Source organism: Saccostrea echinata, unplaced genomic scaffold, assembly GCF_033153115.1.
Source record: "Saccostrea echinata isolate AGI-Se365-2 ecotype Australia unplaced genomic scaffold, CSIRO_AGI_Sech_v1 ptg000032l, whole genome shotgun sequence".
NCBI classification, from domain to species: domain Eukaryota; kingdom Metazoa; phylum Mollusca; class Bivalvia; order Ostreida; family Ostreidae; genus Saccostrea; species Saccostrea echinata.
In genome coordinates this window covers 8,249,140-8,266,417 of record NW_026889781.1, presented here as the reverse complement: position 1 = coordinate 8,266,417, position 17,278 = coordinate 8,249,140, and positions in this window count along the sequence as shown.

The window sequence follows — 17,278 nt, the reverse complement described above, 5'->3', positions numbered from 1 at the left end:
AGTATTGCCCATTTCGATACCTTGGCCTGCCATTTTGAAGGGGAGGGGGAGAGGATTGCACATATGCAGTCGAATATGTGCGAGCCTGCCCAGCTGGGACACTATGCTAGTCAGCCAGTCCCGGCCTACCAGGCTTGCAGCTTTAGTACACATACACATTATGGCTTACCGGGATACCAAGGTACTACACAGAACACCAGGAGGGTAGCTGCCGAGAGCAAGCCTAGGTACAAGGACCTTAGTTATGATGGGATGACCAGCTGGAAAGCATTTTTGCATAAGTTCGTGAGGTTGTCTCGCAGCCAGTTGTGGACCGAGGAAGAGCAGCATGACCAGTCTATTTCTGCGTTGAGGGGGCAGCAAGTGATTAGTATACCCTGCTGTTGGAAACAGGTAATCTCCGACTCGATGATATCCTGCATGCAGAGAGTCGAGAAGCGTTTTAGCTCCTCTGCACCGGACCTCACGCATCAACTGAACCTTCAGTCTGCAAACCAGAACCCAGGAGAATCACTTCGTCAGTGGGCTGACAGGGTGCTGACCTTGGCGACACCAACCTTCCCCTGTATGCCGGATGTACACACTCATGCTATACCTCGGCTATGCTATGGGGCCGAGGACCGTGATGCTGGCCTTTATGCGCTCGATGGGCATCCCGGGACTGTGGGGGAAGCCGTGGAGCGAATGCAATACTATCAGCACTCCCGGCTTCACAGACTTAAACCGTCAAGGGAAGTAAGAAGGCTGGATTATGGCCATGACACTACGTGGAATAATCCTGGGTTGGGAAATCGCAGGACTGTTAAGGCGTACTACGAATAAATCAACGGAATATAAACGTGCATAAATACAAACCATGTTAAACTGAATTAATTTTTGTAAAGCTACTATATTATCACATGACTTTAATTTTAATTGAAATAACATTGTATACCTCGCTCGGTATGGAATTTGGTTTGGTCACGTTATTTGACAGTCACGTGATAAATGCATGTAATGTGTACTGTATGTAGGTCATAAACAAATTTCAATATCGCAAGGACATACCCTAGTTAGAATTAAAAATTTCAGCAATAAATTGTATCTACATAACTTGTAGTTTATGAAAAGTGCTGCTGCTTTATATAGAATTCGCATTTTATTAGTTTAAATTTCAAGTCATTTGGCTATAGTCGAAATATGTGTGACCTTTACCATGTATTTTATTTATTTATTTAGTAATGCTCTAGATTTCAGGAAAGCAGCAGCACTTTTCAAGTTAAGGAATGTTTCCGTTATGCATATTCGAAAAATGGTCAAGATCTATTAAGTGTATGCCCTTGCGAAAAGGCGATTTAATGAGGCACCTCGGCGTGAAACATGCACACCCTGTGCACAAAAACACGGTAGAATTAATTCAATACATTCTCTCGATAGTTTTTAAATAATGGCACTAAACAAAGGTTTCAGATTTGTAATAATGGTCTACCTAAGATTTGCAAATAATATTCTGTTTAATAATAAAGTGCGTTTTTCTCTGTGGAAAAATAAATTGATCCGCCTCTCACTGCACATAAAATGCGTCAAATTTTACCATGATGACGTCATGTCGACAAGTGCATTGCGATCAGTGACTTGTTTATATCTTGCTGTGTGGGATTTAACTAGCGACAAAAATGAATGCAGTGGTAAGTTTTGATGTAGTTCATTACTCTTATGCAGTTTAAAACCGCAAATTATTTTATTTTCTGTTGTTTTGAGGAATTGCTATATTTGTGTGATGTCACAGTAGACATTTCCCGTATAAATTAGGCCCCGCCCACTTTATGCAGCCTTAACAGAGCTGCGATGTGGCTGCTAGGGAGGAGCTTGAAGCCCTCCGGAGCAGAATAGAGAAACTAGAGGAATTCATAAAGCAGAGAGGATCTGATCCCTTTCCAACACCACAGAGGGCTGATACCCCGCCACCTAGATGGGTGGAGCGAGACAGGAAGCTTCGCGGTTTAAAAAACGTAAACTGCCCGAACCCAGTTTATACTGTATAAAATGTGTAGTTATTAAATTCATTCCTTAAATAATGTTCTTGGTAGAAATCGACCGTGTGGGTGCGGAACGCGAATTTTCGGATTAATGAGACAGATTTACGTGGAAAAATTCAGTTCCCAAAAATATCTTCAGGATATTCTGAAATAGTCTGTATGAACCAAGAAGATTAATACAAACTACCTGTACTAGTTGTTGTACTAACTTTCGTACGAAGCAAAATTATTATACGTCTGAATTCAAATAATAATGATAATACTTATGATAAAGTGTAATGTCTAGGTGTGTAAATGTTAGAACAGACTAATATAACATAATAAATACGTTTCAAATTGCAAGGAGTAATTTATATCTTAAGTAATACTACACACTAAAGGTCAGTCAAAATGAGTCAGTGTAAAAGTTATGGTATGCAAAAAAAGAATTTACCGTAAATATAGACGAAAACTTGAAAGGACGCGCACGAAATTTGCAGTACAAAGGGAACGTATTACATCATGAATGCCGATCAAGGAAAAAAAAACATTTGTTTATTTTCAGAATAAAATCAATTCTCAATACGAAAAAGGAAATATTTAATTACTTATATTTCTATGTTATTTTTCTTTCTTTCTTTATTTTGTAGGTGAATCTCGTGAAGTCGCTATGTACATAAAATTTAGCAAGTAATTGATATATTATAGTGATATGTATTATAATTAACACCCGGCCTATTGGACCTATATGACATTGCGAACAGATAATAATATATTTAAGTATACATAAGTGTCAAAACAATTTTTTATATAACAAAAGCTGTCTGTGTAAAAGCTGAATGCAAGTATTTGACAACTTGCCAAAGAAAATTTGATTAAAAACAAATATTCGAGAATTAGGTCCGTGCGATGGCGTTCAACTAATATAAAAAGAACATTGTCGTTAACTTCCTCTCCCCCTTTCCCCAGTAGTCGGAGGTGTTTTTTGTTTGTTTTTGTTTTTGTTTTTTTTTTCATCATTTTCGAATGAAGTGATAAAATTCATATTTTATGTTTGAATTCTTATTGAACATGTGCATCCTAAAAATACATGAATTAATACATTAACACTCTGCATATGAATTCTAATGCAACAAGATTTTTTTTTTCGTGGTCAGTATATTAATTCACAGCTACTACTAGTGTAGAGAGATTGCTGGTGTCCTAACATGTTTCTGAATTTTGTGAAATGATGAACAAAATTACCATGTATATCTTTGTCACCTTTTAGATCTTGCATACCCAAATAAAAAGAATTCTATAAAAACGCGATAATTAACGTTCAACATGACGTTTTAGTCATAAATAACGCCAGAAACGCAACATTTGGCAATATAAAATCAAACTTTGTATATACAACTAAATAGCAAAATAATAAATCAATAAATAAATAACCAGAAAAGATATTCACATTTTGATCTCAATACTTTTTATTTTACCTTCTATTTTCAGTTTTGAAATTCCTTACTAATTCTTCTTCGTCTTTAAAATGTAGTGTGACTTTTTTAAAAAGAAATTCTTTCCGTAAATATGGCTTGAAAACGCTATATTTCTATATATTTTAATAGGAAAACGTAAAGATAGTGCCAAAAACTATACTGCGTTTACATTAATATCGCATTAAAATCACGTAGGCAAAGAGTAAGAGCCACTTAGGGCCTTTTTTGGTCCTGAGAATTTCTGAAAAATCGAAACTGTTCAGTTTTGGTTGAAAATGCAGTATTTATAAAATGGATCCTTGGTGACCGTGTATCTATTGAACATGACGTAATTTTTTTTCTCTAGTCAATGCATTATGACGTCATAAAATGCGTCATTTTTCCTATATCCCGTAAATTCCCTTAAAAATGGCGGAAAAGTTGAGATATTTTTTTTCAATATTACATATAGAGCACAACCTCTGATCCAAAATATGCAATTACATAATGAGAGATCTGTTTCGGAAGATCACAAAACATGCTTTAATTTTTGGATCGTGGGCTGTGCTCATATTTTAATTCTTTGCTGATGGTAGTCAAATACGCACGTTTTCTACAAAATTAAAGAAAATTGCATTTTCTCAAAGCCTGTTTTCCAATACCTGGATTCTCAAAAAGAAATTTTGTTATAGGAAATGAAAGCACTAAGTCTCTACTTTATTTTGATATATGAAATGGGATAGAGGGTGATAGTTTATTAATTGATATAAGGAGAGGGCCATTTTATGCATAAAGTGAACCTAGCTCTTTAATAAAATTACAGATTATATTCTGCAAATGCTAGGGAATTTATATCAACTTTTCAGGATATCTTTTCTGGTAAGATATTTTATACAGTAAAACCGCGACCTACCTTAACAAAAACTCTTTTAATGTACTTGGAGGACCACTACTTAGAAGTCAAATGACATAAATAAATGTATATGTATAAGCATTGGATATTTTTAAACATAGAATTTCTTACATTGACAGAAAGATCCCACGATTCCCGTTGGACAGATGCAGCCAGGATCACCCATTTCAGTAGGAACACATGTGCCACCATTTTCACAAGGTGAAGGTTGACAGTTGTCAGCTGAAAAGGGATGGTAAAGTAGGCCTTTAGAATGTCATAAGACGCTAGCCATGTTAAATATAAATCACATTTTTTTAAGGTTAGAAATTTTAAAAAGGTAACATTTGATTACATATGATGTTAATATTTTAGAATAGCTCAGTATTCCCATCGTCAACTTTCTATCACCTGCTATGGTGATTTTGTAAGAGAATATCACAATGCACTCTGTGCCATCACTTCTTTGACCTTCCGATATACGGCGACATAATTGAATGTGACATCTGGTCACTGCAAACTTGAGCAGTGTGTCAAAAACTTTAAAACTTGTAAAACGTTAGAACTCTAAAACTCAGGTGTTTTAATTGTATTTTTATATATACCTTCTGTAAGGCTGATAAAGAAGACTGCAAATAAAAGTGCCGAAATGCTCTGTGCCTTCATAGCTAGTTTACCAAGCGTCTTCTAACTCCGCAACCATCAGCTTTTATCCGCGCTTTTATGGTGTGTATATTTTCAATGGTCCGTGAATTTTCTTGTTAATGCATTATTTTTTCTTGTAAATCTGATATTGAGACTTAATTTATGCATGACTACTAGTTTTATCAGTATGTCAAAAAAATATTACCTGTAGGCAGTTTTTTCCTTTTTTCTTTCAACCTTCAACTATATATAAAAAAAATTATTTCGATGAACCACCCTAGCGATCCTACTACTCTTATTTTTTTATTATTATTATTAATTCTGTGTTGGTGCCAGAAACTTTGACTTATGCACTGCGATAACCGTCTTAGCTTTTATGGTTTGGGGGTCTTTATCATCCCAAAGCCCACTACGAGAAATTATCCGGTCTCGTCAGAAAGACCCGTGACTTTCACTTCTTGTGGCGAGTGTTACTATGTGTGACTTTACACCATTCTAAAGTTAAGTTTATTGATCTCTATAGTTTGAGAGTATTACATCTTGGGTATGTTGAATGTTAAGATATATAGCATAAACAAATCAAGTATTCTGTATAAAAAAAGAGGGAGTGTCGACCACTTGAACATGTTAAAAGGGTATATTGTCTACCAACTCCTGACCTCCTAAGACTTTTGGGAAGTTTTCACTGCATACCCAGTCCCCTTTACATCCCATTCGCACGTCTATAATATCTTAAGGATACACCAAAGGCTTTTTTCAAGATTTTCAACAATTTTGAGATTTTTGGCTAAGAAAAAGAAGTTAATCACTGCTTTATAATGCATGTTGGTAATTGTGAAATGTTTTTTTTTAATTATTTAACAATGATGAAACATAAACACCACCATATGTGAATGTTCCGTTATTGAAGCTTCTGATCTGATCTTTGGCTGCCTGCTCATGAAAGACCACTTGGGGAATTCTTCACTATCCATACAGAGGTTATCAGTAATCAAACTACAGGGACTCTAGATTTAGGGAGGGAGATCTAACAGATTACTGATGACCATAAAATAGGAGGTGGAGCTTAGCTCTTGCCATTCTGCGGGAAATCTTTCCGATTCAGAATTGAACCTATTTTACTTAATTAAAAGCATCTAAATACAGAAAAGAACTTCCCATTCTTGTGAATATGCATGGGAAATATGGCTAAGTGACAGGTGTCCAAAGCTGAATATTCAAGGTGTCATATATTCCTAGCTTTGGCAGATTTTGTTGTGTAATGGGTTTTTGCCCTCTACTGTAAAGTAAGATCAGACAGTTTGTGGTATTATTTCAAAGGATTCAGCTCCCTTATTTATTGACCAATTTCTCTGAAAATTGGATGGGTTGCTTCTCAAATGTGTGTTCACAAAACCATATCTCAGATTTTTAATATCTAGCTTAGTTTTGGAATTATTGAGGGGAAATGTTAAATTAGGCTAATAAATTGGTAACATTGAAGGGCAAATGGCTGTAACTTTTGAATTAGAATATTTATCAAAAATCTGAGATACAGTTTTTAAGTTCAATCTTTAATCTACCTTGAGGCAAAATGACCACTTTGAGGGGTTAAACACAAAAAAGTTGATTTATAAAATATTTATGCACTTAAATTTACACTAATATTCAAATAATTTTGAAATAAATTATTAGTTAAAGTTTAAATTAGGATAATTAAATAGTAAATTTAACAAGCTTTCAAATGATATATACTTTTATTATGTTATCTTTGATAATGAAAGAATTACATACAAATTAAATTCTGGCTTTTGGAAACCTTTGGTGTATCCTAAAGGAACTCTGGATTTTATTTTCAGGTTCTTATTCAGTATATCTTTGTCTTATATAAACTCTTTTCTTACTCATGCATGATAAGTGATAAGAATGTAATCAATCTGGTAATGTGTAAGGAAAAGGGAGTGGATGTCTGGACTCCCGGGCCCCCCATGGACCCAATTTATTATAGCTTCCCGGCGGGGAGGGGGGGGGGGCAGTCAGGAATTCTTTTTGTTTTCCAGTATATCTTTGTTTTGTTTTTAATTTGACGAGTAAATCATAGGTTTTAATTTTTTTTTTTTTTTGGATTTGAATTTTAGTTGTAAATAATTGTTTTATGGAATATAAAACTGTTGTAAAAGTTTGGGTTGAGAAATTCATGTGTAATACTTTTTACTTTGTTGGAATACAAACTTTTAACATCTTTTTTAGTTTCTTAAGTTTCCTGTTACACTTTCAATTTACTTCATTTTATTTTGTGTTTTGTGAACAATAGGCAGGCTTATGGGGAGATGGAAGTGATTTCATGCAAAAAAAATTGCCAGATACTTGGAAACTATCTCAGATCACACCCGTCTTCAAAAATAAAGGCAGTGCTCAAGAAGTACCAAATTATAGACCAATATCCCTTACAAGTGTTTTGTGTAAAATAATGGAAAAAATATTGTTTAAACATTTACATAATTTTATGAATGACAATAATGTAATTTACAAGTATCAGTCAGTCTTTCAACCGGGGGACTCAACTGTTAATCAACTTGTAGAAATATATAACACTATAATTTCCAGTCTTGACAAAGGAAAAGATGTAAGATTTATTTTTTGTGATATCTCAAAGGCATTTGATAAAGTTTGGCATAGAGGACTTTTATCTAAACTGAAAAAATTACGGTATTAGTGGTAACATATTAGGTTGGATTGAAAATTATTTGTGTGATAGACAACAAAAAGTTGTAATTGATGGTTTTTCATCAAACCATGAAACAGTAAATGCTGGTGTTCCTCAAGGTTCCGTTCTGGGACCATTTCTCTTCCTTTTGTACATAAATGATATTTGTGATGATTTAATTAATAATACACGACTTTTTGCTGATGATACTTCCTTATATGCCATTGTGGACAATGGAGCCACAAATGTAACACAATCTCTTACTAGTGATCTTGAACTTATTGATAAATGGTCAAAAGAATGGCTAGTTGATTTCAATCCAAACAAAACTGTTAAAGTGGACTTTAGTCGTAAAAACATGGTTTATCCCCCTATCAAATTTGGGGAACATGGTCCAAACATAATTCAGAATGTATCTCATACCCATTTAGGTCTACACTTTCAAACAGATGCTACGTGGACATTGCATATACAATCAATTCATGAAAAAGCTACAAAAAGACTGAATATCCTCAGAATGCTTAAGTATAAGGTTAGGCGGAAAACACTTGTTAAGATATATTTTGCATTTATTAGACCTGTTTTAGAATATTCCGATGTTGTTTGGGACAATTGCTCTGAAAAAGACTCAAAACTTTTAGAAGATATTCAAGTTGAAGCAGGTAGAATTATCACTGGGTTAAGATGTAACTCCTCTCGTTCAAAGCTGTATGATGAATTAGGGTGGGATCTTTTACAAACAAGAAGGAAGGTTCATAAATTGATATTGTTTTATAAAATTATAAATGGCTATTCACCTCAATATTTGCATGATTTGATTGAGCTTTATCGCCCATCAAATCATTCCTATAATCTTAGAACCAGTGATGCACAATTTAAAATTCCTCATATTAGAACTACATCATACATGGAAAATTTCCTTCCATCAACAGTTAAACTATGGAATAACTTGCCAAATCTTATTAGAAATGCTTCTGCAATATCATCATTCAAAAGTCTTTTGAATTCTTATTTTTGTAAAAAAAAAAGTAATGAACTATTTCATATTGGAATAAGAAAGTACAATATAATGCATTGTCAGTTAAGGAACAATGCAAGTAATTTAAAGGCAGACTTATATAGCCAATGTTTATCAGAAACACCAATGTGTGAACACTGTATTGATTCTGTTGAAGATGCTTATCATTACTTTTTCGCTTGTTCAAAATATACATCTTATAGAGATATACTTTTTCAAAGAATTCAAAATATTACTGACTGTAATCAGGTTTCTGAACTTAAATTATTATCATATGGTTGCCTGATCATGGACTCAATATTAATATACAAATTTTTGAAGCGGTACATGCATATATAGCAGCAACAAAACGTTTTACTTGAACACTGTCATGTAAATGTATATATAACTTTTGTCAATTTTTCCAAACCGGTACTTCATTGTATTTTTTCCCGTTTTTTTCCTCGCATTTTTTAAATGTTTGTTTAATTAATGTTATGCAGTGTATTTACCTTGACCTTGCTGTAGGGAGAGGGCTAAAATAGGCTATGCCTGCTGCCTAATCCCATTCACTTCATGTGAATAAAATTATGTATAAAATAAAATAAAAACTGTGATATAGATGTACCTCGTAAATGAAGGACATTCCAGCACCTCACAGCCTCCAGCAATTTTGAAGCGGTTGATGAATGTTAACAGATGGAAATCAAATGGTATGGTACATAAACCATTCTCATTGCACTTTTAAAAAACTGCATTTTTAAGTTTTGTTGAAAAAAAAGCATTTGCAATGCCAAGAAATTGGATGTTTTTGCATATATGTATTAATGTATAATCTGTAATTAATATATTTATCTTTGGATTGATTATTCGTAATCTGGATTTTGTTTATTTTAGTGTTCGTCAATTTTCACTTCACTGAAAGATAATTTTGGAATTAAAAGATTATGAGGTTGAACACAATTTTAACATAGTTTCATTTTACAAATATTTATTACATCAAATCGTATATTGTAGGGGTAATCAACTAAAAACCAGCACCACTCTGTCCACTCAGAAGACCAACATAATCTAGGAGAGAACACTAATCGGGAGACCAACACCACTCCAGGAGTCTAAAACCACTAATAAGACCAACACCACCCCAGGACTGCAATACCAACATCGGGACTCTCTGAGATCTCTTTTGATGATTATCAAAAATCTCTTTTGATGATTATTGGATTTAACACATAATAAAATGATAAATATTTATTTCTAATGATTTCAATTTCATTTTTTTATTTTAGCTTAATTTGAGGGTGGAGGAATCAAATAGATAGTTGACCACCATAAGATTTATTTGCATCTCTAATGATGCTTTAAAGCAGGCAACATAAGCGTTCCTTAGAACACTCTAGTATAAACTTACCACGATCTTGGCAAATTTTACGCGTATCGGACATCAGATATTTCAGTTGCTGTATTCATATCAATTGCCAGCCTAAAGATATAATATATATACTGAGAATGGCATCTTATTAAGTTATTCAACAAACATGTGATACATACTCCATTTTCGTTAAAATACTTCTCTATATATAGCTACTACATGTAACTAGTTCAATTTTTAAGCTTTTATCGTAAAACAGCGAAGGACATGATAAATTCAGCTTGCAATATAGTGTTTACTAATATTCCAAAAAGTACAAATATGAACTCAGTAGCTCATACAGATGTAACTAGCTATTACTGAGTAACTTATTTCAATAATATCATATACTCATTTCAATAATATCAAATAATTTGGTCGCCCGTGTGGTGCGGTGGATAGAGAGTTTGCTCTAGTGTAAGGAGTTGATCCTTACGTCGCGGGCTCGAATACCACTGTGGGACGTGGATACCGGTCCTTCGGATGAGACCGTATACACCGAGGTCCCGTGTTGTAGTAGGTGATGGCACGAAAGAGATCCCTCAATGCTCAATGGCCCTGAGTGCAGAGTATAGGTCAAAATTTGTAGCCCTCCACCGGCAAATGGTGGCGTCTCCATATGAGTGAAAAATTCTGGAGAGGGACGTTAAACAACAAACAATCAATCAATCAAATGATTTGATAGTTCATTACAAACAAACTGTATCTCATCATATTTCACGCAGATATCAAGATCCTTTTTGACTGTGTGGTTGGAGTAAAAACATTAACACATGACTGGAATTATTTCTACAGTAGCTCAATTAATTTCTTTGCGCCGTCTATTTATTGCTTCTTATGCCTACATCTAAAACTATCTATTTTTATGCCCTTGGATCGAAAGATCGCGGGGGTATATTGTTTTTGTCCTGTCCGTCTGTTTGTCTGTCTGTCTGTTGTCAACTTTTACCTAGCCCATAACTACTGCTCTGTCAAGGGTAAGGCTTTAATATTTGACATAAGTGTTCATTATGACAAGAACTTTCCATTGGTACAGAAATTTTTGATCATGTGACCTCAACTGTGACCTTTGACCAACATTTGAAAAACTTTAATATTGGCCATAACTATTGCACTGTAGTCAACGTCCCACTCCAGAATTGCGTTACCATCGGGGGCATAGTGTTTCACAAACACATCTTGTTTTTCTTATTTTAATACATACGCCTTTCCTCAGTATTCTCTAAGCACACTTAAATATGTAAGAATAAGAGCAAAGATTAATCACTCCAAATATTTATTTTTATATTTTGATTATAGGATACATTATTTTACATTAATATTTGTTTTATTTATAACAATGTCTCTGTATACGATTTAAAATACAATATTTCTAAAACGTAGCATAACATACTCAATATTTTCAGTTTATTTAACAATTACATTATAACTATGTGACTGAAGATAAATTAGGAATATGAGGTTTTAGAGGTACGTGTTTGCTCTGCTCCTGATCTGTATTGTTTGAGCGGGCTTTTGAGCATGAATTCTGTTCGATCTCTCCATATTTAATGGCTTAGCATTCAGTGTTAACCGAGGAACTTCAAAAAGTTTTCATTATGTGAACAATGATTTTTTTAAAGTTTTATAAGTATTCAATCTGATTCAAAGATTGTGAATTTCTCAAAGGCTAATTTCTTTTTTCAAATTAGGAAACATGACAAGTTACATGTAGCTTCAGGATATGAAAATACGGACGTTAACATTGATTTTGTAAAAATCATTTTGATCTCATGCTAGGCTGTATAAACTAAGTAATATATTAATGTGACGCTGAATGGAAAAAAAGGATTAGCTATATTACAAAAATTTCCTTTGAACTTTTCAATGAAAATCAATTAAAATCTCATAACCTGTCATCAATAAAACAGAATTACCACCTGTTGTAATATGTGTGTTTTATATTATGAAACATTGACGACAACAAAGATTACAAAGATAGCTTTTCGCGGAAAAAAAGAGAAAAAAAAATTCTGAAAAGTTTCTTAATTCATAACTCTACGTTTATTATACAACTACTCGTTTTGTCTTCTTTTCATATAATGTGATATGGGAGTACAGTTGCGTCAAGAGAAGGATTGACAATATCATACACTCAGCTAATCCCTGTATGGTAAATTTAGCTCAAGTTTGCTTTTTGACACCAAAACCTTTGATTTTTAATCGAGGTGGAGACAGTAAATTTACTAACTGTTCAATCATAAAATATTCATATCTATCTTTCTTTACACACACTAAATTGTAAAGAAAAATAAACCCTTAATAGAGTTTGAAAAGATTCGTGTCTTTACTTGGTCATTATCGGCCGCAGCAGCGGCCGATCTATTTGTGGTTGTGTTAGAATGTGCACATGGGGAAATGAGACGTTATTTTTTATTGCTTCATTGGAATCATTCCTTATTGATAACAAATATAAAAGTTACGAATAAAAGTCTTAAAAATTTGTTTAAAACCAAGTGTAAATAATTGTTATGTTTCATTTTTTTTTTTTATTTCTCGTCAGATATTTATTAATTTAATGATTTTACAAAAAGTTTTTTATGAACTGCTCCTTAACATGAGCGTGTGTAAGATATAAAAAAAAAACGTATTGGGATTCCGGATATGAATTACAGTGCCTAAAATAATTAATAAATTAGAATAAGAACTGATTTCTGTTTTGAATTTACACTGCAGCTGCAAGTGACACAATTAAATTTTTTTCTGCGCTTCACATACATATGTTTCACAACACTGATCTGCATTATAAAGTGACAATAATCCGGGGTATCAGCACGTGAAACTTGTGTCCTTTTTCTCAGCATTCAGGCACTCATAATCAATTCTTTAGATATTTGTTGCATTTGTCCTTGAATCAAATAATTTGATGATAACACATCCTTTATTGCAGTCCGATTTTCATATTAATAACTTTATTTCTTTGTATAAATATTTAACAATTGATCATTGAAAATTAAAGTGTAAAAAATGCACAGAAAAGTAAAGCAAGTGTAAAAATGTATCATATATTTTTTTCTAGTTCGATTTTTCTTTGGACTCTTTCTTGTGAAAATTCTTCAAAATGAAATATATTTTTGCGGCCGATTTGATGCTTTGCATCAATTTAACTTTTTTTGTGCTGATTTCATGTGCTGATTTTTATGCTGATAACACTTTTCAACGGCCGCAAAATTACTCTAGAAAATGAAAGACAGTATGAAAAATACTAGAATGAGTTTCATTTTCATTTATTTGATTTTGCATTTGTTTAATTGAACTTTAAAAAAATGTTCAAGATGCCGACTGCAATTACAATAAAATGTTTACTACGAATACGTTTGCAAATTTTACGTCGTATATTTATATTCTTTTGATAAAGATAGGCAATACCTTTTAATAATACATATCCAGCAGGGCAACAATTCTGATTAAGAAGAAAAAAATGTATAAAGTTATTTATCAAAATCAATAATTCTTTGAAGTTGAATGAAATCAGGCGAGTAAAAGAAATTTATTAGAGCATTTGTAACACAAAATTGTCAAGGTAATAAAATATTGTCAATATAAATTGAGCATTACAAAAGTTTCGTTTGAGTATTAATAAGGAATAGATTTGACTATAACTTTATCCCAAAAAAGAATAGAATTATTTTAAAATTTTGGTTAGCCAATTGGATTGTAAAAATTCAATCATAACACAGGTTATATGATCTGTTGTGTTCAAAAATGTTACCACGCCTGAAGATGTACTGTGAAAACTGTCTAATCCGACACCTGTGCAGTCCGTGTAAATGTGAATTCCGACCTTTTACTTTCATTCCCATTTTACTATTTCTCCAGGTTCTTTACACTGTGTAGTTTCGACATCCTCTCTACTCCGACACAAAATTTGTCTCCCGGTGCATGTCGAATTAGACAGGTTTCGCTGTAAATTTTACAATTAATGTTATCTGTTTAAGCTATTCAACATATAAAAGTTGGGACACATCCTCTATAGACGTGTAAATACCTCTACTGTATCCGTAATCTATTTTTGCTTTCAATGTAATTCATAAAAAATGATCAATTTATTTTGCAATATATTACTATTTTTAGTACAGCTCAAAGAACTTTTAAAACCTAACATGCTTTTGTGAACCAATTAAATGCATATTTTATAAATAAAGATATTGCACTAAAAAAAAAGGTGGCAAACAAAAAATTTGAAGAATTTTGCAATTTTTTTTTTAATTTGTGATTGATAATTTACTTTCTTATATCCAGTTGCCAACCCCCCCTCCCCCCTCCCCCTCACCTCCACACATACACTTTTGCAAAATAAAATATAATGTTGAATATGATAAATCAGACTTTCAAAGTTATCATTACCGCAAATCAAATTATCCAACGTTGTCACCTAATTTTTTTTTTTTTTTTTTTTTTTTTTTTCCCCAACGTCCCCTTGAGAATTTTTCACTCATATTGAGACGCCTCAACCTGCCGGGAAGGGCTGCAATTTTATACATTTGAACAGTGAGGAATTTTTTTCGTGCCAGCACCTACTGCAACAAGAGACCTCGGTTTATACGGTCTCACCAAAGACCGGTCTCCACGTCCTTCAGTTGGATTATCATCATAATGTCATAGCGATCAGAATAGTGTTGTAATTATCACTTTAGTGACAAAGTGATCACTACAGAAAATGAAAGTGTCAAAGTTATCACTGTAGGAAATCGACTACCATTGTGTACTTCAAACCAGATTTATGGCGTTATAACTTATTCTATTACAGTTATTGCCGAGGTCAAAGAAATGCCACGGCCATTATTCTCCTATAAATCACGAACGTCATCAAAGGATTACCGAATCAGAAACACATATAAACCTTGTAAAGGAGAATTAAAAATGTGACGTTAGAATGTATAATACATATTTAAACTATATTTGTGTTTCATCTTCTGCAATCTACATGTTATGTATTGCGTAAAACACCCGACAAATGTCTGTGTTCAGAAATGTTGTTTGAACCATCATTTCTTGACCTCGGAGGTTATCCTGCAACATTCACGAAAACGCGAACTTTACTTTTAAAAATGAAGATTTGAGCGAGAACTTAAGTGAATCAACGATTTCACAGTTATCCTTTTAGTCAATTAAAGTCTTTAAAGTTATCATTTTTGTGTCAAAGACATCACAATAGTTAATCCATTTTTTTTTTTTTTTTTAATTTTTGTCTCCTCTAATTTTTTTTTAAATTTCAATGCTGTACATAACCGAAGTGTCAGTACAGTTTCTTTATTTTTATATGATTCAGTTGGCTGTAAAGTCTAGCTTGGCAGCATTTTAAAAAAATTCCATATTCTTTTTTATATTGAGGCATGCGTGAATTTTACTAATGGATATCAGATATGTCAACTATTTTATCCAAGTTAGTTACAAGCATAAAGATTTAATTTCTACTAAAGATGGCATCTGTTCAAGTTATTATCATGATATTTATCAATTTAAAAAGATGAATCCGTGCGACACATTCTCTGTTAATTAAATTATAAACAATATATCGTAGCTTACAGTGTTAGTCAAAAGATTGGATTAGTTCCTAAAAGAAAGTACCATTTTCAACATTTTTATTTAAAATGCTAATGTACTGTTCACTCTTTTTCCATAAACTGTGAATAGAACTAATATAGAAAAAAAGATCAAAACTTTTTGAAGCAAAATACAGGTATTATATTAACTGAAAGAGGAGTTCTTTATTAATTCAACGAAATCAGATAAAAAGAATTCAACGGAAAGTAGAGAAATCGTATGTTTTAACACGTGAGTAGATAAAAAATTATCAGCAACAAAGATAACAAAGATTGTTTATCGCAGAAATAGAAATATTTGAGATTTTTTTCTACTTAGTAATGTCGCTTTTATTTCACTCTTGATTGCATTATCGGACAAATACATTATATTTACTGAATAAAAAATTAGTTATCTAGCAAAAATTTCTCTGGACTTTATTCGAGGAAATCAGATAAAATAACCATTCACTGCGTTATTGAAAATCAATTTTGATGTTAAATGTAATTTTTAGATTATAAAACATAATCCTTGACCTGGAAGCATAGATGCCTACGGAAAAAAAAAATTCTAACAGGCGTTTTACTTTATTTTTTAAAGTCAATCTTAATTAAAAAAAATAATAAATTGTTTACCACATTATCACCATCATTTATGTTACTACTCATTATTATAAAGCGTTTTAAATCTCCTGGTATCCACAAACACGTCTTTAATTGACTGACTTTTAAAGTGGTCATAATTCCAACAGATCCCATTTCTTTAAGAAGGATGTGCAGAATTTAAAGGTCAAGACACTTTTCAACAGGAAAAAAATTATCCCTGGAGGGAAAAGATAATTAATAATCGATTCCGTAGCGGTATAATATCAAATGCGAATTTCAGTTCTGAAATTTATTACTTTTCTTTCCCTTCAATTGATAATTCTCATATCCGGCATTTGTTACCACTTTTCCGGCATTGATATTGAAATGGAAATTTTTAGTATTAATTTAAAAAAAAAAATAAATAACTCATTCATATCAAGATAATAAGCTCTGCATGACCTGTAAAGAAACTAATGTACATCAAGTGTCATGTATATGTTGGTGCAGTTCAAGCAATCTATGAGAGATAACTATAATGGATTAAAATAGCGCCAGTGATTTGGACATGAATTAATTTTTTGGACAAATGATAAAAGCAAAGTTGATTTTTCAAATCATACAAAACGCTTTCTAATAGTGCTGTTTGTATATAATGAAAATATAAATTCTTTAAAAAGGGGGGGGGGGGGGAGACAGTTCGGGGTCATGGGGTGGGGGCAGGGACCACACCAAAAAATTGATTTATTTAATCTTATGTGTATTTGTGGACACAAAAGGCCCCCTGGGCTTCCCTCTATATATATATTTAACAAAGGTAACAAGAATGAGTGCAGAAAAAAATTATTAACTTGAAAAATTTTCAACAACATTTGAAAATGTTCAAAAAAAAAGATTAAAAATTTCGGAAGTAACAGCATAGATTACTCAAAGTTGGTATCTTTCAAGATATATTCATCTAAGATGGATGGAGACATTTTCATCAGAGGCAGTTTTTTAATTCTTTATAGTTTAGAATTTTGAAAGGTCGCCATGTTATATCCT